The sequence below is a fragment of the Pan paniscus genome, chromosome 3 (assembly GCF_029289425.2).
Source record: "Pan paniscus chromosome 3, NHGRI_mPanPan1-v2.0_pri, whole genome shotgun sequence".
Classification (NCBI taxonomy): domain Eukaryota; kingdom Metazoa; phylum Chordata; class Mammalia; order Primates; family Hominidae; genus Pan; species Pan paniscus.
This window is the reverse complement of record NC_073252.2, coordinates 110,423,941-110,450,392: the sequence shown is the minus strand read 5'-3', so window position 1 is coordinate 110,450,392 and position 26,452 is coordinate 110,423,941. Positions and strand designations below refer to the sequence as shown.

Below are 26,452 nucleotides of genomic sequence, written 5' to 3'. Positions count from 1 at the left end.
AACATGGTTTACTGAATATTTTAAGTGCCCTGTTGAGACCTACCTCCCAGAAAAAAAGATTTCCTTCAAAATATTACTGCTCATTGACAGTGTACCTGGTCACTCAAGAGCTCTGATTGAGATGTACAAGATTAATGTTGTTCTTATGCCTGCTGATATAACATTCATTCTACAGCCCATGGGTCAAGAAGTAATTTCAACTTTTAAGTCTTAGAAGAAATTCACTTCATAAGGCTATAGCTTATAGTGATCACAGCTTATATCTTTTATAGTAATTTCTTTGATGGATCTGGGCAAAGCAAATTCTTCTAACGGACCTTCTGAAAAGGATTCACCATTCTAGATACCATTAAGAACATCCGTGATTCATGGGAGAGGGGCAAAATATCCACATTAACGGGAACTGAGGAGAAACCGAGTCCAACCCTCATAGATAACTTTGGGGTGTTCAAGACTTCAGTGGTGGAAGTAGCTGCAGGTGTGGTGGAAATAGCAAGAGAACTAGAATTAGAAAAGCCTAAGATATGACTGAATTGCTGCAATCTCATGATAAAACTTGAATGAATGGGACGTTGCTCCTTATAGATGGGCAAGGAAGATGGTTTCTTGAGATGAAATCTACTCCTGGTAAAGGTGCTGTGAACATTGTTGAAATGGCAACAAACCATGTAGAATATTATGTAAACTTAGTTGGTAAAGCAGCAGCAGGATTTAAGAGGACCGACTGCAATTTTGAAAGAAGTTCTACCATGGGTGAATGCTATCAGACAGCATCACATGCTGCAGAAAAATCTTTAGGAAAAGGATGACTCAATCCATGTAGCAAACTTCATTGTTGTCTTAATTTAAGAAATTGCCACAGCCACTCCAGCCTTCAGCAACGATCACTCTGATCAGTCAGCAACCATCAACATTGAAGCAAGACCCTCTACCAGCAGAAAGATTAGGACTTGCTGAAGGCTCAGATAATCATTAGCATTTTTTAGCAATAAAGTATTTCTTAATTAAGGTGGGTACTTTTTTAGACATAATATGATTGTACACTTACTAGACTATAGTATAGTGTAAACATAACTTTCATTAATATTATGCACTGGGAAACAAAAACATTCATGTAACTCACCTTTTTTTAATTTTAATTTTTTTTAAGAGGTGGGTCTCACTATGGTGTTCAAACCAGACTCAAACTCCTAGGCTCAAGTGATCCTCCCACCTCAACCTCCCAAGTAGGATTACAGGTACACACCACTGCACCTGGCTTTGTGTGACTCACTTTATTGTGATACTTGCTTCTGTGCAGACGGTTGGAACTGAATCCACAATATCTTTGAGGTACACTTGTACAAATTTAATCTCTTTTCTGTTTGGGATACTTCAAAAAGGTATTTCTGCATGGATTGGGTGTTGAACTAAAAGGTTTCCAATGTCCCTTTTAACTCAAATGTCTATAAGTCACAATGTGTTAAGCCACAAGCTGGCTATTAGCCTGCCTACCTAGGAAAAGAACTAAGCAGTAAAGGCTGCTCAGAATTTTATCCTCATACTGCTATTGCAAAGAGTACAGGAGCATATGTTCATTCCTTCTGAGTACCGCAGTGAGCTGATAAAAGAGCTAATTAGTGGGCTACAGTGAACAAGAGGCCCTGAAGCAATGAAGAAATGATATCTCATTCCCATCATTCCTTGAGAGAGGGAGATATTGGCTAAAATGGGAGGTTAGCATTGAGATTAAAATATACATTTGGTGGTTTAGAAGATTAAGAACAAACTTTGCTTGGCGTGAGCTGCAGATAAGTTGGAGACTCATTTTTCTTCAAGTCCAAAATTAAAGCAAGAAGGGAGTTCTCTTTCCTAGCATTCTTTTGTAGAACTTCATCTAGAAAGAGAGGTGTAATAAAGAAATAGGAAGAGCTCGTGCACAAAGAAATAAAACTACATTATCATATAATTTTAGTAGCACATCATCCTTTTGTCTAAAGGCTTATGTTTTCTTAGTGCTGTATCATTCCCTTAAGGTAGAAAGTGGTCTTTTGTTGAACTCATAGAAGCAGAGAGTAGGGTTGTGGTTACCAGAGACTGCAGGATGGGGGGAATTAGGGAGGGTGTTGGTCAAAGGATACAAAATTTCAGTTAGACAGGAGGAAAAAGTTCAAGAGATCTATGGGATGTCACGGTGATGATAGTTAAAAACAATATATTATATACCTGCAAATTGCTAAGAGAGTAGATTTTAAGTGTTCTCACCACAAATAATGGTATGTGAGATAATGTTAATTAGTTTGATTTAACCATTCTATAATGTATGACCATAAATATATATAATTTAATCTGTCAATTAAAATAAAATTTAAAAAGAAAGTAGGCCGGGCGTGGTGGTTCACGCCTGTAATCCCAGCACTTTGGGAGGCCAATGCAGGTGGATCATGAAGTCAGGAGATTGAGACCATCCTGGCTACGGAGAAACCCGGTCTTTACTAAAAATACAAAAAATTAGCCGGGTGTGGTGGCTGGCACCTGTAGTCACAGCTATTGGGAGGCTGAGGCAGGAGAATGGCATGAACCTGGGAGGTGGAGCCTGCAGTGAACCAAGATCACGCCCCTGCACTCCAGCCTAAGCGACAGAGCAAGACTCCATCTCAAAAGAAAAAAAAAAAAAGGAAGAAAGTAGTTTTCTTTATATTGACAAATTGAAGTAAATTTTAATTACTCTGTTTCTGTAAACGACTTAAGTAGAAACAGCATATAGTAATGAAAAGAGGACCCAGAAATAGGAAACGAATGCACACAAGAGTGTTCAACAGATATTTGTTGATTAATTCCACTTTATACTCTATCATTAACTATTTGTAAGACTTCTGAGATTCACTTTTGAGATTGACTTTTCTCATCTGTATTTTTGAAGGAATTGGTTGGAACAATTGTTAAGATGCTTCTAGCTCTTAAATTACATACTCAGCAGCAGTCTAAATAGACCATGTTGTTTATTGCCAAATAATATTTGATATTTGTTGATTAAGAAATTCCCTAGCTCTTTTGAGAGCCCTTACATATCGTTTTTATGTATGTATATTTTTGTGTGGTTAGAAATATTGGCTTGAATTTTAGAAGTCTATTACTAAATATACTTATTTGCTTTGGTTTCCTCACTTGCAACACCAATTCCTGATGCACAAGATCATAAATCTCTTCCTTTTGTCTAAGTGATGTGAAAGAGAGATAGGGCATGCAGTTGTATGAAGGCAAACAACAGGACTTGACCTAATCACTTGAGTAAAGCTAGGGCAGATCAAGGGAGGCTTCTTTGAGAATGTGATGCCTGAATTAAGCTTTGAAAGAGTGATAGGGCTTAATGAAGTTAAAATGGTGGGGAATGGCTCTTATGTAGAAGGAACTAGAGAGGGAATGAAAGACAGAGAGGTTGGCTGAACTAGCGATAAAAGGAGAAAGTTGATATGAGGTGGGACTGGAGAGGTAAATACGGGCTGTGCAGGCCTATGTGTGCCTGGTAAAAAATTGTATCTTCACCTTAAGAGTGCTAGGAAACTACTGGTAGCAGGAGGACCAGGGCCAGATATGCATTTGGAAAAAATCACTCTGTTTTAGCTGTAGTGCTTACGTTAGGGTGGGGGTTTGCCGGGAGGTAACTGCAGGAAGATCAGTTAGGTATTATTGCAAAAATTCACGTGGAAAGTATCAGGACTTTCGACCAGAGCGATAGTATTAGAGATGTAGAAAACTGGACAGAATTGAGAGCTGTCTGGGGAATAAATGCAATATTGGTATTGGATAGATATGAATGTTATTAAGAATGAGTATCAGTTTCTCCTTCACCATAGCTCAAAACTGAGTGGACAGTGTTACCATGTTTTGAGACAAGAAGCATAGAAGAGATCTTCCAGGAAAAGACATAAATGCATCTATTCTGTATTTCTACATATAAAAGTAAGTTAGATAAATCATATCATCCACAATAAGAAACCATATTTTAGCCAAGACAACATTTCTAAAAAGAAGAAGAGATTTCCAAGGTAATTCATGTTTAGTACTTGCAATTCCCCAGAAATGTACTGAAGACATTCTTCATACTTTTTGAAAGTCACAGCATTTTCCCTTTTCTCTGTAGAATTCAGAGGAGACAATAGGAAGAAAATACTGTAACATGAGAAACGCTTTGGAATCCAACCATCTGTCCAGACTTGTATGGTTCATTGTTAGGCATAACAGAGGCTGGAGCCCAGGAACTTTCCTTCAGGCAACAGTCCTGCTGGAAATTTTGGTCAACTTCATTTATAAAGGAATCATTTTCAATCTCAACACATATCAGTTTTTCCTCCCCTGAACTGTGGCATTCTGTGAGCTGTATATTGTTTTTACATTTAAACAATGGGAGTTCCCCAGTATGTTTGGTAATCAATGAATTACTTTTTCTCTTTTAACATCCCTCCCCTGTATTTTTTTTTCCTTAAAAATCAAATAGAAAGGGTCCAGGAAGAGCAATCAGACCATAAAAACAGATAATTCTGGAATAAATACCCAAAAAAGTTAGAGTGATACACTTTAAGGCACATGTGCACACTCACAGCTAAGTGGTCATGTGTTTATACATGCTGTATGTGATTTTGATATACAAATTCTTCAGTTCTGTTGGTAACTTAGAATTTAGTTGAGTGGCTTAGTTATGGGATAATTGACAAATCAGCTATTATAAAAAGTAACCAAACCAGTGGATTATTCAAAGCTCCATTTCTTTTAGCATCTGTGTTTGAGTCTTTTTTCACTGGACAATTAGTACCCCCATTAGGGAATATGTCAAGGAAAATAAAATGACTCCGGAGATGTTCCATTGTCTCCTGGTTGCCACTGCTATTATAACCCACTAGCCAACTAGTCAGAATCCCCAAGCTAGAAGATGTGGAGAAGGGTAAAGAAATATGAGCGATGATCTTTACTGTCAAGGAATTTACAATATAATTAGAAGGATAAGATGCAAATATACTAAAAGGTAAACTAGATAAATATACAGGGCATATAATACACAATTGTACTCTGCAAGCTCAATTTAAATTATCTATGTTGGAATTCAATTAATCCTTGGTTAGATTCATAAGCAAGCCCACAGAGACTATTTAATTCATATGTACATGAATAATTATTCTAAAACAAATTTTCTTTTCTTTTTCTTTTTGAGACCAAGTCTCACTCTGTCACCCAGGCTGGAGTGGAGTGGTGCGATCTCGGCTCACTGCAACCCTTTGCCTCCTGGGTTCAAGCGATTCTTGTGCCTCAGCCTCTGAGTAGCTGGGATTACAGGCATGCACCACCATGCCCAGCTAATCTAAAAGGTCTTTTTAATCTACACTCATTTCTCATATTGTTTCTATAAGAAAAGGTATTCTGGTCTCTAATGTACAACAAGAATACATTTCTCTAATCAGGCACCAAGCAATGACAATCCAGCTGTTCCCACCATTTCACTCTTCTCTGAGCACCCATAGACATAAACTATCACCATATTGCCTCTTGCACTGATTGGCAGTAGAAGTGGGGAAACAAATGGAGAAAAAGGCAGCTGACTGGAGAGTAAGGCAAGTGTGGGGCTCAGAAAGATATTATTGGGTAACAGGCATTTGTCAGCATTTTAAAACTGCATTAAAAGGGAGAAGGCAACTTCTAAGTCACCAAAAACATAAAAAAGTAGACTTCTATTTCTAGCATTGAGGAAGACTATCTAACATTCCCACTGAAAACAATAAAAAATGCTGCAAAAACATTTTAAATCTCTAAAATATGTCAATAAAATGGCAAGAGAGGAAGCAGTACTCAGAAAACAAAAAACGAGTAAAAGCTGAAACCTAAAAAGTTAACTGCAATATAGAAGCTAGCCGTTGCCTTGATTGTATTTGCCAAACTGTGAACTTAAAACTGGTTTCACTGTCTTGTAAGGTGAGAGGGGAGAAAATGAAACCAAAGGCCTTAACTGAGGTAGGAATTTAAGTGGAGACTGCACAACCCATGCATAAAACTGAGATCCTAAAAGGTCGCACCTTCAGTATAAGAGTGAGCTAAAAAATAAATCCTCATCCTCTCCCCTCACCTCCCAGGAAAATGGTCTGTGGCAAAACATGCTGCTTGATGGAGGGAAACAAAAATTTTTCCCTTGAGAATTTGAAGCCACAAAGTCCATAAAACCTCTAGCTAATGATTAATTTAAAATAAATTATTCAAAATGATTAGGTTAGTAGTGTTCCCAGTCAACTGGTGTGACTAAATATAATCCTTTCTTTAAAAAAATTAACCTCAATCCAAGCTTCAAAGAATTCCCACCCATAAAATACTAAGACGCATGAGCTCCTGATCAAATGTCACAAAATACATAAGGCAAAAAGAAATCATGAATGAAAGCAGAAACAACAGATACTAAAATCAGACCCACAAAGACTTTAGATAATGGAGTTAACAGATATAGACTATAAAATATATATGTTTAATATGTTTAAGGAACTGAATTAATGTGTTGAAAATATTAATAAACAGCATAAGCTATAGAGAAGGCATAAGCAGATTAAGAATAAGAATTTCTAGAAATAAAAATATAAAAATTAAAAATTCAATGAATGCATAGATTCGATAAAAAATATTCACTCTAGGTGGGGATCAGTGGCTCATGCCTGTAATCCCAGTACTTTGGGAGGTGGAGGTGGGTGGATCACTTGAGGTCAGGAGTTCGAGAGCAGCCTGGCCAACATGGCAAGACCCTGTCTCTACTAAAAATACAAAAATTAGCCAGGCATGGTGGTGTGCGTGGTGGTGCAATGAATTATAGGTGGCCAGCTACTCAGGAGGCTGAGGCAGGAGAATCACTTAAACCTGGGAGCCAGATGTTGGAGTGAGCCAACATCATGCCACTGCACTCCAGCCTGGGCAACAGAGTGAGACTCCGTCTCCAAAAGAAAAAAAATAATTAGCTCTAGCTGAAGATAGAATTTTTGAACTGGATAATAAATCAGAATATATAACTTAGAATTCAACAGAAAAAAGGCAGAGAAATAGCATATATGAAGACAGGCTAAAAAACAGGAAATAATTTGTAGAAAAGGTCTAACATATGTCTCATCAGAGTCTTAGATGGGAAGAAGAGGGAGCAGCAGTAGAACCATTTGGAGAGATAATTGTGATTGCAAATTTTTTGAACAGGAGACAGAAATATAGTCATCTTTCTGTATCCACGGGAGAATGGTTCTGGGACCCTCCTCAGATACCACTTTCAAAGAATGTTCAAGTCTCTTATATAAAATGGTGTAGTAGTTACACATTTGCCCCTATATTTTAAATCATCTCTAGATTACTTATGATACCTAATGTAAATAGTTGTTATGCTGTATTTTTAATTTGTATTATTTTTTGATATTTTTTGTATTTTCATTTTTTACATTAAAAAATCTTTTATCATAATTAAGCGTAAGACAGAAACTAGTAAAAAATACAGATAAAAAGGAAAACTGAAATTCTCCTTGATCCCAACGCTAGAAATAACCAGTTAATACTCTAATGTATAGTCTACTGTTCTTTTTTATAAGCATACACATGTTTTTCAAATTACAGTTGGGATCAACAGTGTATACACTTTCATAATCTACTTTTTATTTACTTATTTATTTTATTTCAATAGCATTTTGGGGAACAGGTGGTGTTTGGCTACATGAATAAGTTCTTTAGTGGTGATTTCTGAGATTTAGGTGAACCCCATCACCCGAGCACTGTACACTGTACCCAATGTGTAGTCTTTTATTCCTCACCCACCTTCCACCCTTTCCCCTGAGTCCTCAAAGTCCACTGTAGCATTCTTATGCCTTTGTGTGTTCATAGCTTAGCATCCACTTATGAGTGAGAACATACAATATTTGGTTTTCTATTCCTGAGTTACTTCTCTTAGAATAGTGGTCTTTAATTCCATCCAGGTTGCTGCAAGTGCCATTATTTCATTTCTTTTTATGGCTGAGTAGTAGTCCATGGTGTATATATACCACAATTTCTTTACCCACTCATTGATTGATGGGCATTTGGACTGTTTCCATATTTTTGCATTTGTGAATTGTGCTGCTATAAACATGCATGTGCAAGTATCTTTTTCATATAATGACTTCTTTTCCTCTGGGTAGATACCCAGGAGTGGGATTGCTGGATCAAATGGTAGTTCTACTTTTAGTTCTTTAAGGGATCTACACACAATTTTCCATAGTTGTACTAGTTTACATTCCCACCAGCAGTGTAAAATTATTCCCTTTTCACCACATCCATGCCAACATCTATTATTTTTTGATTTTTTGATTATGTCCATTCTTGCAGGAGTAAGGTGGTATCACATAATGGCTAAGATTTGCATTTTCCTGATCATTAATGATGTTAAGCATTTTTTTCATATGTTTGTTGGCCATTTGTATATCTTCTTTTGAAAACTGTCTATTCATGTCCTTAGCCCACTTTTTGATGGAATTGTTTGTTTGTTTTTTCTTGCTGATTTGTTTATTTGTAGATTCTGGAAATTAGTCCCTTGTTGGATGTATAGATTGAGAAGATTTTCAAGGTTGTCTGTTTACTCTGCTGATTGTTACTTTTGCTGTGCAGAAGCTTTTTAGTTTAATTAATCTCATTTATTTATCTTTGTTTTCGTTGCATTTGATTTTCTTGGGTTCTTGGTCAAGAAGTCTTTGCCTGAGCCAATATCTAGTAAGATTTTTCCAATGTTATCTTCTATAATTTTTATGGTTTCAGGTCTTAGATTTAAGTCTTTAATCCATCTTGCGTTGATTTTTGTAATATATAGACAGATGAGGGTCCAGTTTTATTCTTCTACATGTGGCTTGCCAATTATCCCAGCACCATTTGTTGAATAGGGTGTCCTTTCCCGACTACATGTTTTTGTTTACTTTGTCGAAGATCAGTTAACTGTAAGTATTTGGCTTTATTTCTGGGTTCTCTATTCCGTTCCATTGGTCTATGTGCCTATTTTTATACCAGTACCATGCTGTTTTGGTGACTATGGCCTTATAGTATAGTTTGAAATCAGGTAATGTGATGCCTCCAGATTTGTTCTTTTTGCTTAGTCTTGCTTTGACTATGCGGTCTCTTTTTTGGTTCCATATGAATTTTAGGATGGTTTTTTCTATTTCTGTGAAGAATGATGGCAGTATTTTGATGGGAATTGCATTGAATTTATAGACTGCTTTTGGCAGTATGGTCATTTTCACAATACTGATTCTACGAGCCCATGAGCACAGGATGTTTCCATTTGTTTGTGCTGTCTGTGATTTCTTTCAGCAGTGTTTTGTAGTTTTCTTTGCAGAAGTCTTTCACCTCCTTGGTTAGGTATATTCCTAAGTATTGTACTTCTTTTGCATCTATTGTAAAAGGGGTTGAGTTCTCAATTTGAATGTCAGCTTGGTCACTATTGGTATATAGTAGGGCTACTGATTTGTGTACATTAATTTTGTACCTTGAAACTGCTGAATTTATTTACCAGTTCTAGAAGCTTTTTGGATGAGTCTTTAGGGTTTTCTTTAATAGGTATACAATCATGTCATCAACAAACAGTAACAGTTTGACTTCCTCATTACCAACTTGGATGCCCTTTATTTCTTTCTCTTGGCTGACTGCTCTGGCTAGGACTTCCAGCACTATGTTGAATAGAACTGGTGAAAGTGGGCATCTTTGTCTTGTTCCAGCTCTCAGGGGGAATGCTTTCAACTTTTCCACATTCAGTATGATGTTGACTGTCAGTTTGTCATAGACAGCTTTTATTACCTTAAGGTATGGCCTTTCTATATTGATTTTGCTGAGGGTTTCAATCATAAAGTAATACTGGATTTTGTTAAATGCTTTTACTGCATCTATTGAGATGATCATGTGATTTTTGTTTTTAGTTCTGTTTATGTGGTGTATCACATTTATTGACTTGTGTATGTTAAACCATCCCTGCATCCCTGGTATGAAACCTGATCCACCTGATCGTGGTGGATTATCTTTTTGGTATGCTGTTGGGTTCTGTTAGCTAGTATTTTGTTGAGGATTTTTGCATCTATGTTCATCAGGGAAATTGGTCTGTAGTTTTCTTTTTTTGTGATATCTTTTCCTGGTTTTGGTATTAGGGCAATAGTGGGTTCATAGCATGATTTAGGGAAGATTCCCTCTTTCTCTGTCTTTTGGAATAGTGTTAATAGGACTGGTACCAATTCTTCTTTGCATGTCTGATAGAATTCAGCTGTGAACCCCTCTGGTCTTGGACTTTTATTTTTTGGGGTAATTACCATTTCAATCTCACTGCTTGTTATTGGTCTGTTCAGAGTTTCTATTTCTTCCTGGTTTAATCTAGGAGGGTTGTACATTTCTAGGAAATTATCCATCTCCTCTAGGTTTTCTAGTTTATGCATGTAAAGGTATTCATAGTAGCCTTGAATGATCTTTTGTATTTCTGTGGTATCAGTTGTAGTATCTTCCATTTTTTTTCTAATTGAGCTTATTCGGATCTTCTCTCTTCTTTTCTTGGTTAACTCACTAATGGTCTAACAGTTTTATTTATTTTCTCAAAGAACTAGCTTTTTGTTTTATTTATTTTTTGTATATAAATATATATATTTAATTTAATTCAATTCTGCTCTGATCTTTGTTATTTCTTTTCTAATGCTGGGTTTGTGTTTGCTTTGTTCTAGTTTCTCTAGTTCCTTGAGGCGTGACCTTAGATTGCCTATTTGTGCTCTTTCAGGCTTTTTAGTGTAGACATTTAATGCTATGAACTTTCCTCTTAGCACCGCCTTTTCCGTATCCCAGAGGTTTTGATAGGTTGTGTCACTATTATCATTCAGTTCAAAGAATTTTTAAATTTCTATCTTGATTTTACTGTTGACCCAACAATCAATCAGGAGCAGGTCATTTCATTTCCATGTATTTGCATGGTCTTGATGGTTCCTTTTGGAGTTGATTTCCAATTTTATTCCACTGCAGCCTGAGAGAGTACTGGATATAATTTTCATTTTCTTAAATTTGTTGAGACTTGTTTTGTGGCCTATCATATGGCCTATCTTGGAGAAAGTTCCATGCACTGATGAATAGAATGTATATTCTGTGGTTGTTCAGTAGAACAATAACAATGTTCTGTAAATATCTGTGAAGTCCGTTTGTTGTATAGTTTAAATCCATTGTTGCCTTGTTGACTTTCTCTCTTGATGACCTGTCTAGTGCTGTCGGTGGAGTACTGAAGTCCCTCACTATTATTGTGTTGCTGTCTATCTCATTTCTTAGGTCTAGTAGTAGTTGTTTGATAAATTTGGGAGCTCCAGTGTTAGATGCATATTTATTTAGGATTGTGATATTTTCCTGTTGGACTAGTCCTTTTATCATTATACACTATTCCTTTTTCTTTTTTAACTGCTGTTGCTTTAAAGTTTGTTTTGTCTAATACATGAATAGCTATTCCTGCTCACTTTTGGTGTCCATTTGCATGCAATATCTTTTCCACCCCTTTACCTTATGTGAGTCCTTATGTGGTTGGTGAGTTATTATCCATTCTGCTATTCTGTATCTTTTAAGTGGAGCATTTAGGCCATTTACATTCAACATTAGTATTGAGATGTGAGGTACTATTCTATTCATCATGCTATTTGTTACCTGAATACCTTGGTGTTTTTCCATTATGTTATGGTTTTATAGGTCCTGTGAGATTTAATCTTTAAGGAAATCCTATTTTGGTGTATTTCAATGATTTGTTTCAAGATTTAGAGCTCTTTTTAGCAGTTCTTGCAGTGCTGGCTTGGTAGTGGCAAATTCTCTCAGCATTTGTTTGTCTGAAAAAGACTGTCTCTTTCCTTCATTTATGAAGCTTAATTTTGCTGGATACAAAATTTTTGGCTGACAACTGTTTTGTTTAAGGAGGCTAAAGATAGGACTCCAATCCCTTCTAGCATGTAGGGTTTCTGCTGAGAAATCTGCTGTTAATCTGATAAATTTTCCTTAACAGATTACCTGATGCTTTTGCCTCACAGCTCTTACGATTCTTTCCTTCGTCTTGGCTTTAGATAACCTGATGACTATGTGCCTAGGTGATGATCTTTTTGCAATAAATTTCCCAGGTGTTCTTTGAGCTTCTTGTATTTGAATATCTAGATCTCTAGCAAGGACAGGGAACTTTTTCTTGATTATTCCCTTAAATGTGTTTTCCAAACTTTTAGATTTCTCTTCTTCCTTGGGAATACCAATTATTTGTAGGTTTAGTCCTTTAACATGATCCCAGACTTCTTGGAGGCTATGTTCATTTTTTTTTTAATTCTTTTTTCTTTGTCTGTCAGATTGGTTTAATTTGAAAGCCTTGTGTTTGAGCTCTGAAGCTGTTTCTTCTACTAGTTCAATTCTGTTGCTGAGACTTTCCAGTGCATTTTACATTTCTCTAAGTGTGTCCTTGATTTCTAGAAGTTGTGGTTGTTTTTTATTTATGCTATTTCACTGGAGATTTTTCCATTAATATCTTGTATCATTTTTTTGATTTCCTTAAGCTGGACTTCACCTTTCTCTGGTGCCTCCTTGATTGGCTTAATAATCAACCTTCTGAATTCTTTTTCTGGCAATTCAGAGATTTTGTCTTGGTTTGGATCCATTGCTGGTAAGCTAGTGTGATCTTTTGGGGGTGATAAAAAAAACCTTGTTCTGTCATATTACCAGAATTGTTTGTCTGGTTCCTTCTCATTTGGTTAGACTATGTCAGAGGGAGGATCTAGGACTCAGATCTGCTGTTCAGGTTCTTTTGTCCCATAGGTGCTCCCTTGATGTGAGGCTCTCCCTCTTCCCCTAGGAATGGGGCTTCCTGAGAGCCAGACTGCAGTGATTGTTATTGCTCTTCTTGATTTAGCCACCCAGCAGAGCTACTGGGCTCCAGGTTGGTACTGGGGAGTGTCTGCAAGGAGTCCTGTGATGTGATCCATCTTCAGGCTTCTCAGCCATGGATACCAGCACCTACTCCAGTGGAGGTAGCAGGGGAATGAAGTGGACTCAGTGAGGCTCCTTGCTTGTGTTTTTGTTTAGTGCACCGGTTTTGTGTTCGTTGGCCTCCAGCTAGGAGGTGGCACTTTCAAGAGTGCATCAACTGTGGTTGTATAGGGAGATACAAGCTTGCCCTAGAGTCAGGCAGTGGGTGGAGCCATACAGCAACCAAGAGAGTATGTCCTTTGTCCTCCCTACCAGGGAAGGTAGTGAAAGGTCATCAGATGGGGGCAGGGTTAGGCGTGTCTAAGCTCAGACTCTCCTTGGCCCCGGCTTGCTGCAGCTGCTGTGGGGGATGGGGATCTTGTTCCCAGGCCAATGGAGTTATGCTCCCAGGGGGATTAAGTCTGTCTCTGCTGCATTACACACACAGGTTGCCAGAGAAGAGGGGGAATGCCAGCAGCCACAGGCCTCACCCGGCTTCCTGGCAGCCTACAGCCTTAAAGGCCAGTCTCACTTCCACTGTGCCCCTCCCCACAATAGCACCAGGTTTATTTCCAGGCAGCCAGTGACCAGGGCTGAGAACTTGTCACAGGTTACAAGCCTCCCAACTGAGAAAGCAAGCTGACTCACAGTTCCTCAGCTGTCCCACAGAGCCTGCAGCAGCAATCCACCTCCTTCAAAGGGTCTGTGGATTGTCTCGGCTTTCCTGGTATGTTCTGTGGTGGTTCTTGGAGTAAAAGTTCACAAATGTGGGTCTCTGCATGCTGTTCTGTCCATCTGAGTGGGAGCTGCAAGTTAGTCCTACCTCCTATCCACCATTTTCTGCTTATCTCTTTTTTCAAATATTTTCAATCCATGGTTGGTTAAGTCTGTGGATGTGCAATTTGAGAATAGGAAGGGCCAACAGTAACCAAAATATTCAGGATCTCTAAGCAGGATAAATAACAAATAAATATCCATATATAAAAATACCATAATGAAGCCATGGAACACCAAAGACATAGAAGATCTTTAAAGCACCTAGAGAGAAAAGACAAATTACCTTCAAAGAAACAACAATGGACTTACATACAGTTGGTTACCTAAAAGCAAAAATGTAAACAAGAAGACAGCAAAAGGGTATCTTTCATATGCTGGGGGAGAAAACCTGCAAAATAAAAGTATTTTAAAAGAAACACCAATAGATCCTCACTAAACAAATTTCTAAAGTATGTACTTTAGAGAGAAGAAAGATCACTGTCAAGGGCTTGAGCGTCAAGCAGAACTAATCAGCAAAAAACTCGTAGATTATTGGCAAAATCTAAGCAATCATTAATTGTATTTAATATAAAGCTACAACAATAACAATGTATTGAAGAGATTTCTGCACTCCCATATTCACTGCAGCATTATTCACAATAGCCAAGATATGGAACCAACCTAAATTTCCATACACACACAAAAAAACATTGTACTTAATATAAAGCTACAGCAATAACAATGTATAGAAGAGATTTCTGCACTTCCATATTCATGGCAGCATTATTCACAATAGCCAAGATGTGGAACCAGCCTAAATTTCCATCAAGGATAAATGGATAAAGAAAATGTCATATATATATATACACAATGGAATATTACTCAGCCTTAAAATAGAAGGAAATCCTGTCATCTGCAACAACATGGATGATCCTGGAGGATGTTATGTTAAATGAAATAAGACAGATACAGAAAGACAAATAACATATGATCTCACATATTTGTGAAATCTAAAAATGTTGAATTCATAGAAACATAGAGCAGTATGGGGGTTACTAGAAGATGCAGGGATGGGGTCAGGGCCTGGGGAGAAGTTGGTCAAAGGATACAAAATTTCAGTTAGAGAGGAGCAATGAACTCAAGAGGTCTGTTGTATCTGGTGACTATAGTTAATAACTATAGTTATTGAAAATAATTATATTGTATGCTTGCAAATTGCTAAGAGTAGATTTTAAGTGTTCTCTGGCCTATTCTTTTGGGTGAGTTCTTGGCCCACCAGAGCTGGACAGGCAGGTGATCAAGCCACGCTGGGCATGCTGAGGGCCTCCAGGGGCACTCACTGGGGCTCTGGCCAGAAGACCTGCGTGATGCTCTGCTTCCTGGAGGCAGTGCGCAGGCTGGGCACGTCCTAGAGGCCCCACTCAGATACTGCACGCCCGTGGGAAGGTCCAGGGGACTGGCTTCGCCCTGCAGCCACACCATCCTCCCCCAAGGCCCCTGCTGGCCTCTGTCTGAGGAATGATGAGATCTTGCTCTGGGTCTTCCCAGGCTTCTTGCACCATGAGGGGTCTGGTTGGGAAGCCCCGTGGGTGAGCACAGGAGGCGTGGCAAGGCTCTCCTCTTGGGGTCCTGGTGGCTCCATGCCTGGGTTGGGCTGGCTGGCCAGGTCTGTGCATGTTGGCAAGAAGTGCTGCTTGTGGTATGGATGCACGAACATGCTGAACCTCTGCAGCAGGGGGAAGTTCTCAGGCTTCGCAGTGGTCAGGGCAGCCGGTAGGGCCAGCACCTTGCCCAGGTCATCATCCTGCTTGTAGGCTGTCAGCACTGCCAAGAGCTGGCTACAGCCTGTAGACTCCAGGGCCCTGCAGGCATCTGCCAGGTAGGCGCTCATGGCATGCTGGCCCTGCTTCCCTGCTCTGGGCGCTCTGGACCCCCACTGTGGGTGGCTGCCAGGGTCTCCTGTGGGGGGTGGCCTGGGGGACAGGTGGGGTCTGCCCTGGTGGAGGTGCTCTCTGGGATCCAGCTGCTGGGCCACAGCCTTGGACAGGGTCAGCTTGGGATTCGGCGCTGTCCTTCCAGTGGGGTCCAGGGCTGGCTGTGCCCGCTGCCTTTGGGGAATGCTGTGCTCTGGCCGATAGCCACAGCCTTGTCCTGTTAGCTGTATACAGACCTCCTCAAACTGCTGCTTGTGGTGGGGCTGCACAAAGTGGTAGAAGCCCTGGAGCTGGCTGTGCTTCTTGGGGTTGTCAGCAAAGAGGAGGCTGAGACAGGTCGCCAGGGCAGCAAAGTCATCGGAACCCTTGTGGTCCTGCAGGGCCTGGGTGAAGGTGGCAAAGTTGGCTTGGCTCAGCTCCTACTTCACGGCCACCATGAAGAGCTTGGCCCTGTTCACCTGTGCACCAGCCACGGGCTCCTCCGAGTGGCTGACCAGCTGGATCTTCTTCCTCCTTCCTCGCGGCTCCTCTGCCAGCCTCTTCGATGGGAGAGACAGGGTGGAGGACCTGTGGGCCTGCTCCTCGCCGGGGCCCCCCAGCCCACTGTTCGCTGTGCTCCAGGGCAGCCAGCAGCCCCCAGGGCCTCTGCCAGGCAGGGTCTGGCTCCTGCTCATACTCCATATACAGGCTGCCCTCAGGGTCCCCAGCAGCTGGTGACCCTGAGGGCCTCTGCCTCAGGCTAAGGGCGTGCAGGTCGAGACTCTTAGCTTTCCTGGTGGAGAGGAGGGGGCCAGGTGACTTAGTCACCCTGACAGCATCTTCTGCCTCACGCAAACTGGGTGATACAGCCCGGGGGACCGGTGCTGGTATAGTTCGCTCAGCAACACAGAAGAACTGGGCTACGTCTTGGACCACATGGCCGAAGTTGTACACCCTGATGTGGGGACGCACCCAGGAGGACAGCTGGGCTCTGGCATCTGCAAAGGCGACCCTGTGGTCACAGAGGAAGACAGCCCTGTAGTCCTGGCAGTGCCAGATCACTTGCCCGATGGCCTGGTTCACAGCTCTGGAAGCCTGCCCAGAGAGGAACTGGCCCCCAGCCCCAACCTGGCCCTTCATCTCGTCCTCATCTTGAGGACAACCAGGGGGTCCATGCGTGGGGGCTACGGAGGCCCGTGATGATCACACTACAGCCATTAGTGTCTGAGAAGTCCAGCCCCTCGCTAGTCTTTCCCCAGCATACCGCCAGGAAGGTGGCACCGGTAGACCCGGGGGAGGCAATCCTCACTTAGTAAGCACCGATGGTCTCAGAGAAGCTGCCTTTGCTCCTGGGCTCCACAAACAGCGGCCTCAGCGCCTCCATCTTCCTAGCCAAGTAGTGGGCCTGCCAGAACTCCAGGCTCTTTTCCATGATGGGATATGAAGGGAAGAAGATCAGGAGCCCATAGGGCACCATGCGGGCGATGTTGCCCAGAGCCTTCCCCAAAGAGGACGAGCACTCCTCGGAAAACCGTCTGTCAAACGCGGAGCTCAACTGGGCTCCGTCGGGGCCTCTGGGGATGATCCCCACCCAGATCTGGTGCTTGTCGATGACGTGTGGGTTCTCCAGGCAGACTGGGAAAGGGATCTGCAACTCCAGGGCAAAGGAGGACCCCGGGGCCAGTGTGCCACTGGTGAGGATGATAAAGCAGATGCTCTGACAGACCAGCTCGCGCATGCTGTGGCCAGGACTGAAGCACCAGTAGCTCAGCACCTTCCCTCGCTTTCTGCTGCAGTGGTGCTCCAGGCATAAGATGGCTGAGCCACCCTCTGGTGACTGGCATCAGGATGGATGTGCACTTTATAGGCCCCCAGCCCTGCCAGGGAACCAGGGCCACCCTTGGAGGGGTCTACACTGAACACAATCTGGACGATATCTGCCAGCTTCTGTAGTCCGGCCGTGTAGGCGAACACTCCAGCACGTCCTGCCAGATGCTGGATGATCTGGTCCAGTGAGTCCAGGATGCAGCCCTTGGTCTGAAACGTGATCTGGGCTTCAGCAAACAGCTCAAAGATGTAGCTCCCTGGCTTGGTGACACCTCTGTCATCTCCAGGCAGCTCAACAGCATCGATGGCCCCTTCCAGGCAGAGCAGGATCATCTTCAGCTTTGCAATGTCTTCCAGCTCCATGTTCAGCCCTGAGCTGGTGGGGTCCACGCTGAACTCCGGGTGGGGCTCGCCCTGCTGTGCCACCTTGATCTGCTCCTCCAGCACCTGGTCTATGACGTCCAGTCCCGAACTCGGGTCATGGGGGGTCAGGTCAAAGGATGCCAATCCTTCACACATCTTCTCCACCTTGTGAGTTTCATCGAAGATCACGACCATCCCCTTCAGGTCAATGTTGTGTGCTCTGCGGCTCTTGGCATCCAACAAGTAACTGTATGGGATGAAGACGATGTCGGCTTGCTGCTTCAGGTTCCGGGACAGGTAATAAGGGCATACTCCGTGCTTGCTTCCCCTCTTGACCAAGTCCTCGATGTCCAGGATGGGGCTGGCCAGCTCCTGCTCCAGGCTTTTCTCTTCTACATTGTTGTAAAAATGACAGAGCGACTTGCCACCTTCTTGCGGCACAAGTGGATCTTCATGTGGTTACTCTCCTGCTTCTTCACCTCAGGGTGGATGCACAGCTGCTCCCGGGAGCCCAGCACACACACCTTAGGCCTGTAGGAGGTGTTCCGAAGTTCGTTGATGACCTGTGTGAGTTGCGAGGGGGTCCTAAAGGCGTAAATGATCTTTGGGATGTCCGCGTAGCAAGCTATGGGGTCTCCATCAGCAGCAGCGGCATTGCCCCAGGATGACAAAGGCCTGATCTGAGAGAAGCTCCCCTTGCACCCTATCGGCAAAATTGCAGGCAAAGATGGTGTCTTGGAGGTGTTCTCGCCAGGCCAGGTTGGTGCACAGGAGGCACAGCGTCTTCCCTGTGCCCGAGGGGCTCTCCAGGATGCCATTCACCTTCTTCTGCAGACATTCCAGGACCTTGGTCATGTGCTCCTGTTGGCATTTGTAGGGCTGGAAAGGGAAGTCTACGGTCACACCATTCAGGACTATCTTGGGCATATCAGCCTGTTCTCAGCAGGGCACAGAGGGTGGCTGAGGGGCAGGCTATTCGGGTCTGTGAGAAAAAAACACTCCAAACATCTCAGGCTCTCAGCCGCTCTTGGTAAGTGATACGAGCATGCGCACTGGGACACAACGCTGTTCTCTTCTAGAATCCCTATGGCACAGGCTCCTCTCTTGTCTCCCCGGCCAGCCTTCCAGAACCGGGGGACCTCAGGACCTCAACCGACTCCAGTCGAGCGCTGCCACCGGGTCCCCCTTTGTCAGGCAGTTCAGACTTCGCGGACTGAGGCGCGCAGTTGCGGTTGAGCGCGGTGCACTTCCGCCCCCACTTCCAGTCCGCTGCTTTGTGCTCCAGGCGGAAACTGTCACCCCACGGAGGGGGTCCGCCTGTTCTTTGGCCCCTAGAGGTCTATGCAGCCCTTTGCGCGTTCTGTGTCCAGCTTCCCTGCCCAGTGAACCTCACTTCCATCGCCAACAGGCAGAAATCTGGGGTCCCGCCCGTCTCCTCCTTTGATGTCATCCCCGACCAGGGTCTCCGTTCCACTGCCACCTCCCTAGGCCCAGCCACCATCATTTCCTGGATAGCTGCATGGGCCTCCTCCCCAGAGGCATCTTTCTACTGCCCGAGTGTAAGCCGACTGCTTTCCTGAAAATTTGAGAACGGCTGCCCCTTGCCCAGAACCTGGATCCTGAGAGCCCTGACCTCCTCCTCCTTCCTCTCCCGCTCGGTCCAGCTTCTGCTCGTGTCGCTGTCTCCCCTACTGGCCCGGGTGGGCCTCCCTGAGTCCCCAGCATCCAGCACTGGTTGACAGCAAGGCAGACTTGAAACATATAATTTTACTAACAAAATTTTACAAATCGTTCAACAACCCAATAAATCTAACCTTAGGCAAAATATCTTAAATTTGCAACAAATGCTTAGAAAATGAAATTTAATAAAAATACACCATTTACAATGGTACAAAATATGTAAGGTATAAAAATAATATACATGAAGTATCTGAGAATAATTCTAACATGAGCACAAGACTTTCAGAGAAAAAATTGTAACATTTACCTCATGGGAAGACATGAGGAGATACTCTGTTTGTGGTCTGGAAAACTCAACATTCAAATTAGTCTGTAACTTTAATGCAACTCCAGTCAAAATCTCAACAGTTCTGTTTGTGTCTGTGTGTCTTTGTGTGTAACCTAAAAAGGTGATTTTAAAATTTGTAGGGAAAAACAGTTCAAGAATAATAAAGACATTCCTGATGAAAAATAATGAGGAGAGCACAGTGTTATACCAAATGTCAATAATTAATAAATTAGTATATAATTAAATGATGCAAAAATTATTGTCACTTAGAAAAATTGATCTTACAGTCCAGGCATGGTGGCTCATGCCTGTAATCCCAGCACTTTGGGAGGCGGAAGTGGGTGGATCACTTGAGGCCAGGAGTTCGAGACCAGCCTGGACAACATGGTGAAACCCCATCTCTACTAAAAACACAAAAATTAGGTGGGTGTGGTGGCTCATGCTTGTAATCCTAGCTACTTGGGAGGCTGAGGCTCGAGATTCACTTGAACCTGGGAGGCGGAGGCTGCAGTGAGCCAAGATTATGCCATTACACTCCAGCCCCTGGCTGATAAGAGTAAGACTGTGTCTGAAAACAAAAAACAAAAACAAAAACAAAACAAAAAACAGTAAAAGAAAAATTGACCTTACATATATACGGGAACTTGATTTATTATAGAGCTCAGTATATGGCATTGAGCTAACTGGCTATTTATTTTAAATCAATGTTAGTTAAAAACTTAAATGTGAAAGACAAAACTACACAATGTGTAAAAGAGAATATCTAACAGAGAATACCTTTCATTAGGAGATACATTTTTAATTGCTTGCAAAAAAATAAGCAAATCGTAAGGGAAAATATTGTAATTAAGGATAAACTTCTGATTAGTAAAATGACAACATAAAAAAAGTGGAAAGAAAAATCACAAACTGGGAGACAGTATTTGTAGCTTTGGTAGCTGACAAAAGATTTCTACCCTGAATATATAAAGAATTTCTGTAAATCAATGAGAAAAAGACCAACCACATAGTAGGAAAAGAATAGGCAAAAGACTTGAACAGACACTTCACTGGAGAAGAAATGTGAATGGCTAATAAACATATGAAAAGTGTCTGACCTCATTAGTAATCAGGAAATACAAGTTCAAACCACAATGGGAAACCCTGCACAACTTATTTATTTATTTATTTATTTATTTATTTATTTGAGACAGAGTCTCACTCTGTAGCTCAGGTTGGAGTGCAGTGGTGCAATCTTGGCTCACTGAAACCTTCACCTCCCAGGTTCAAGGAATTCTCCTGCTTCAGCTTCCCAAGTAGCTGGGATTACAGGCCTGCACTGCCACACCTGGCTAAGTTTTTGTGTTTTTAGTAGAGACAGGGTTTTGCCATGTTGGCCAGGCTGGTCTTGAACTCCTGACCTTAGGTGATCCACCTGCCTCGGCCTCCCAAAGTGCTGAGATTACAAGTGTAAGCTACCACGCCCGGCCCCTTTGCAACTTCTTGATTGAAAAAAAAGTAAATGGATAATAACAATCGTCAAGAACAGTCAGTGTTAGTTACTCCAAGTCATCATTATTGGAACCTATGGTTTGGCATTATCCAGTAAAATCAAAGATGCACACTCACTGACCCAGTGTCCACTCTTAAGTATATACTCTAATTTAGAGAAATTCTTGTATCTGTGTCTAGGGGCTACGTATAAGAATCTTTATAGTGACACAGTTTGTAATAGCAAACAAGCAAAAGGAAACAAACCATATGTCCTTCATGGGGAGAGTGGATTAGAAAAGTGAAGTATGGCCAGGTTCAGTGATCACACCTGTAATCCCAGCACTTTGGGAGGCTGAGGCAGGCAGATCACTTGAGCCCAGGAGTTCAAGATCAGCCTGAATAACATGGAAAAATTCCATCTTTACAAAAGATACAAAAATTAACCAGGTGTGGTGGCACACACCTGTGGTCCCAGCTACTCAGGAGGCTGAGGTAGGAGGATGTCTTGAGCCTGGGAGGCAGAGGTTGCAATGAGCTGAGATTGCACCACTGCAGTCCAGTTCAGCCTGGGTGACAGAATGAGACCCTATCTCAAAAAAAAAAAAAAAAAGGAAAGGAAAGGAAGAAGAAAAAGAGAGAAGAGAGAAAGAGAGAGAAAGAAAGGAAGAAAGAAAGAGAAAGAAAGGAAGGAAGGAAGGAAATTGAAGTACATTCATACATTGGGAAAAAATAAACAAATGAATAACTTATGGTTACATATAACAACATGGGTAAATCTTAGAAATATAAAAAGCAGTCACAGAGGAATCCATGGGTAAAAGTTACAAACATTATAACCAAACAATATATTGTTACAGGATACAGATATACAGTTGGCCTTTTGTATCTGTGCATTTCACATTTATGAATTCAACCACCTGTGGATCAAAATATTTAGAAAAACACAAAAATAATACAAATAAAAAACCAATACAATATAACAACTATTTACATAGCATTTACATTGTATTAGGTATTACAAGTAACCTAGAGATTATTTAAAGTTATGGGTAAGAATATGTGTAGGTTATATACAAATATTATGCCATTTTCTATAATATCAGAGACTTGAGCATCCAAGAATTTTGGTATCCTGGAGATCCTGGAACCAATCTCCCATGGATACCAAAGGATGACTGTATATAGTAAAATTACAAAGAAAAGTAATGATTAACTAAAACTCAGAATTGTGGATTTTTTGAGGGGAGCAGGAAGAAGATGTAAAGGAAGCACATGGAGGAGACTTCAAAGCAAGTGGTATGTTTTTCTATTTAAATTGATGACTTGGTCTTCGGGTATTCATCATGTTCCATGTATATCACATCTATTTTATAAATTCTTGATAGTTGTTCCGCATTTGATGAAAATATTAAAAAGAATAAAATGAAAACCCAAGCCTGGAAGTATTGGGTTGGTAATGAATATCATTTACTGCTTTTAGGGTTGGAACCGGGGGCTCCATTGAGAGGTGGTAAAAGGTATATCCTTTCAGAGCAGGGAGAGGCACTTGCACAGGTAATTCTAGAGGGAATAGGATTTGGAATTGCTGGATGGAGGAGTAAAAGAATTCTAGCTGGAGAATGACATGAACAAAGACTGTGAGGAGGAGATCCTCATCTTATGTTGGGGATCCATGGTAAACATAGTCTATTGAGATAATTGATTATATATAAGCAGTTTGAACTATTAGTTTGAGAAACACCAGATTGCCAGGAAATTCAACTTATCTTTTCATTCTATTTACATAGAAAATGAAATAAAAGACTGGGCACAGCGGCTCACATCTGTAATCCCAACAGTTTGGGAGGTTGAGGCGGGCAGATCACCTGAGGTCAGAAGTTCGAGACCAGCCTGGCCAACATGGCAAATCCCCATCTCTACTAAAAATACAAAAATTAGCTGGGCATGGTAGTGTGTGCTTGTAATCTCAGTTACTCGGGAGGCTGAAGCATTAGAATTGCTTGAACCCGGGAGGCAGAGGCTGCAGTGAGCCGAGATCGTGCCACTGCACTCCAGCCTGGGTGACAGAGCAAGACTCTGTAAAAAAAAAATGAAAAAAAAGGAGTGTCTGATTTTTTTTTAAAGCAAAGTATATTTTAGGAAATTCTGTAAGTGAAAATGAAGGTTTTTGCTATGTCACTTTCATATCAACACTTACAGTCTGAGGACACCACCTTATTAAAATGGGAAATTGGATGCCAAAGCTGTCCCTTCCTTCTATCTCTCTTGCCTTTGTGTCCCACCCTCCTCTGTCCAGTTCACTGCAGCTGAACGTGTTTACCAAACTTGACTTCTCAAGGAAGTGCAATGAGAGTGTTCCGGGTCATGAATGGGTTACCTCCCGGCCTGAAGAAGAAAAAATAGGAAAAAGAAAAGGCCATCCCTGCAGAGGCTGCCGCTCATACTTTCCGGCTACAGTTACCCACTCCATCAGCCATGGTGACATCTGACGAACTATTAGCCTGGCCCACATAGCTGGAAGAGCGACGTCTCAGGTCAAGGTGAGTCAAGCCTGCCATCTGGTCCTGGCTCCAGGCTCCTGCACTGATGACTTCAAAATGGTACTTCCAGGAAAGTTTTCTTGGCATTTCTGCACCCCAAATGAGAGAACGCTCACATAGACTCACTCCATATGTCCCCAAATCCAGAACTATCATGATACTAGGAGGCAGTCATAAAGTAAGGAAAAATATTTCATAAACTTTAAAGAGCCTTCAACTTGAGATGTATTCTCTGAGAGGCAGATAGTGTCCACCTATATTCTAGGTAAAGAATTTGAGCCATGGAGGTGAAGAGGCAGGAGTAAGCTGAATGACTTCCAAAAGCTATGACAGAGAAGATCAGGATAAGAGTGCAGAGTCCTGACTTGTCCTGAAAACGCATGATCACTTTGCTTTCCACTAAATGGTACCACAGGTCTGGAGAAAAACTCAGCAAGAGTAATTTTGGTGGAAGAGAAATAGTTTATCTTCAGAAGAAGAAATGGAGTAGCCTTGACCATTTAGTCTGTGCTACAGTGGGTGAGGCAACGGAAATGCGCTGTTTATACCAACAGAGTCAGAATGTCAAAACTGCTGCATCTCTCCAGGGATGGAGTAGGAGGAGGGAGGGTCCTGATGTTGGTGTGATACGTACATGAAAACAGCATGAAGCATATTGTAATATAAAATTGTCAGGGCTGTGAAGCATTGCATTATTTTGATGAGGCCAGGAAATGTGCGGATTAAGGATCGTCTTGCAACAGAGTATTTTAAAATCTGTATTTATAATTTTCACAGCAAGGAAAGTTAATTTATTTTGCATAGAACTATGTAGCTTTGAAGTTAGAGATAGCCCACAAAGGAGCAATCTGTCTTGGAGAAATGGGATGTGGGGGCTCTGAAATAACAGGAGCAGAAAAATGAAGATGTTGAAATGAAGAATTGTGGTTTCACTGTCTTGATTATCAATAAACAGCCAAGTTAAGCACATGAACTTTGCAGTGAGGCTTCCTAGATTTAAATTTCTGCTACTTACTAGCTGAGTAGCTTTAGGCAAATCATGTCTCAGTTTTCTCGTATGTCTGGGCTACTAGGACACTGTAATAGTGAATTTCTTCTGGAGCCTAAAATACGATGCTTAGATACTTGAGAATTTCTGCTCACAAAAAAAGCTTAAGAGTTTTTTTAAAAAATTAAAATGTAGGCCGGGCGTGGTGGCTCACGCCTGTAATCCCCGCACTTTGGGAGGCCGAGGCAGGCGGATCATGAAGTCAGGAAATCAAGACCATCTTGGCTAACATGGTGAAACCTGTCTCTACTAAAAATACAAACTATTAGCCAGGCATGGTGGTACACGCCTGTAGTCCCAGCTACTCGGGAGACTGAGGCAGGAGAATTGCTTGAACCTGGGAGATGGAAGTTGCAGTGAGCCGAGATTGCACCACTACACTCTAGCCTGGGTGACAGAACAAAACTCTGTCTCAAAAATAAAGCGGGGCGGGGCGGGGGGCGGTAATAATAGGATCAATCTCACAGTTTTATAAGCATCAACTGAATTAACATATGTAAAACACACAAAAAAATTGCCTAGCACATAGTGAGTGCTTCATAGGTATCAATTATTGCTATCAATAAAGTTTTCAAGAAATTAAATTTTATTTTTTAAGAGGTTATCCAATCTCTCCTAGTTTACTCTGGATTTGGTTTCCTTGTTGGCTTCATTACCATTTAGGTTTTTGAGAAATAAAATTGCTTGACTATGCAAAGTCTTCAGGTTCCTGATATTTTTCCAGTATAAAGTCACGTAATAATAAGTTGATGCAAAAGTAATTGCAGTTTTTGCCACTGGGATTATCTCCTAGATAATTATCTGGATCCATATTCAATTAATGAATAGAAATTCTGTTCAATAATTGAAATGTTATGACCACTTATTAGACTTTTTCAGGGAAAAAGATGTGAATTTCATTTGCTTAAAACAAGACAAAAAAAACCCAAAAACTGCATCCAGCCAACTTGGTTTAATCAGCTGTTTGCCTGCAGGCACTCAGCCTGCCTCTGTCTGAGGTGTCAGAGAAGTGCGCCCTGAAGTGGCTGAGAGGAAAGAAGAGCCTCCATCGGATTACAGATCAGACAGAAACACCCACAGCCCCTGATCTTCTCCTTTGCTCCGAGACACACACAAAGCTCTTTATTTATTTTATACTTAAAATGTCAAAGGCGCCTAGGGGTGGGCCTCTGGCCTGGGGATTGGCAGACCACACTCCTGGGCTGACATAATGAAAGTCCACCATGTGGCTGTGTGATTCACACAGCGTGTTCATGTCACCAGCAGCCGATGGGTCTTGGCAGGGAGCCTCCTACTGGCTTGGAAACAAATAGGACTTGCATGTCCTCAAGTAGCAGGGAGACGGTAACGGAGAACCGCCTGGATGTCCGCACACTTTGCAGGCGCAAAGACAGCAAACACCCACACGCCAAGCTATTCACAGAGTGACAACTAAGTACAGGCCAGCAGCAAGGGACTCTGTAAGACAAGCAGTCGACAGTAGGATTCTACTAGTCCTGCCTGATCTTAAGGAGAACAAACTCAAAATGTGTCTGCAAAGAAAAGATAGCACATTTCATTTTTTGTTGACTTA

At 41.8% G+C, this 26,452-nt stretch overlaps 1 protein-coding gene and 1 pseudogene across 3 annotated transcripts in view; both read right to left on the bottom strand.

Moving 5' to 3' along the window:
• Positions 1–26,452, bottom strand: part of ALPK1 (alpha kinase 1) — a 144,400-nt gene that overhangs the window by 66,774 nt on the left and 51,174 nt on the right. The gene's annotated exons all lie outside the window — the stretch shown is intronic.
• On the bottom strand, positions 8,676–18,806 carry LOC103783533 (regulator of telomere elongation helicase 1-like; annotated as a pseudogene).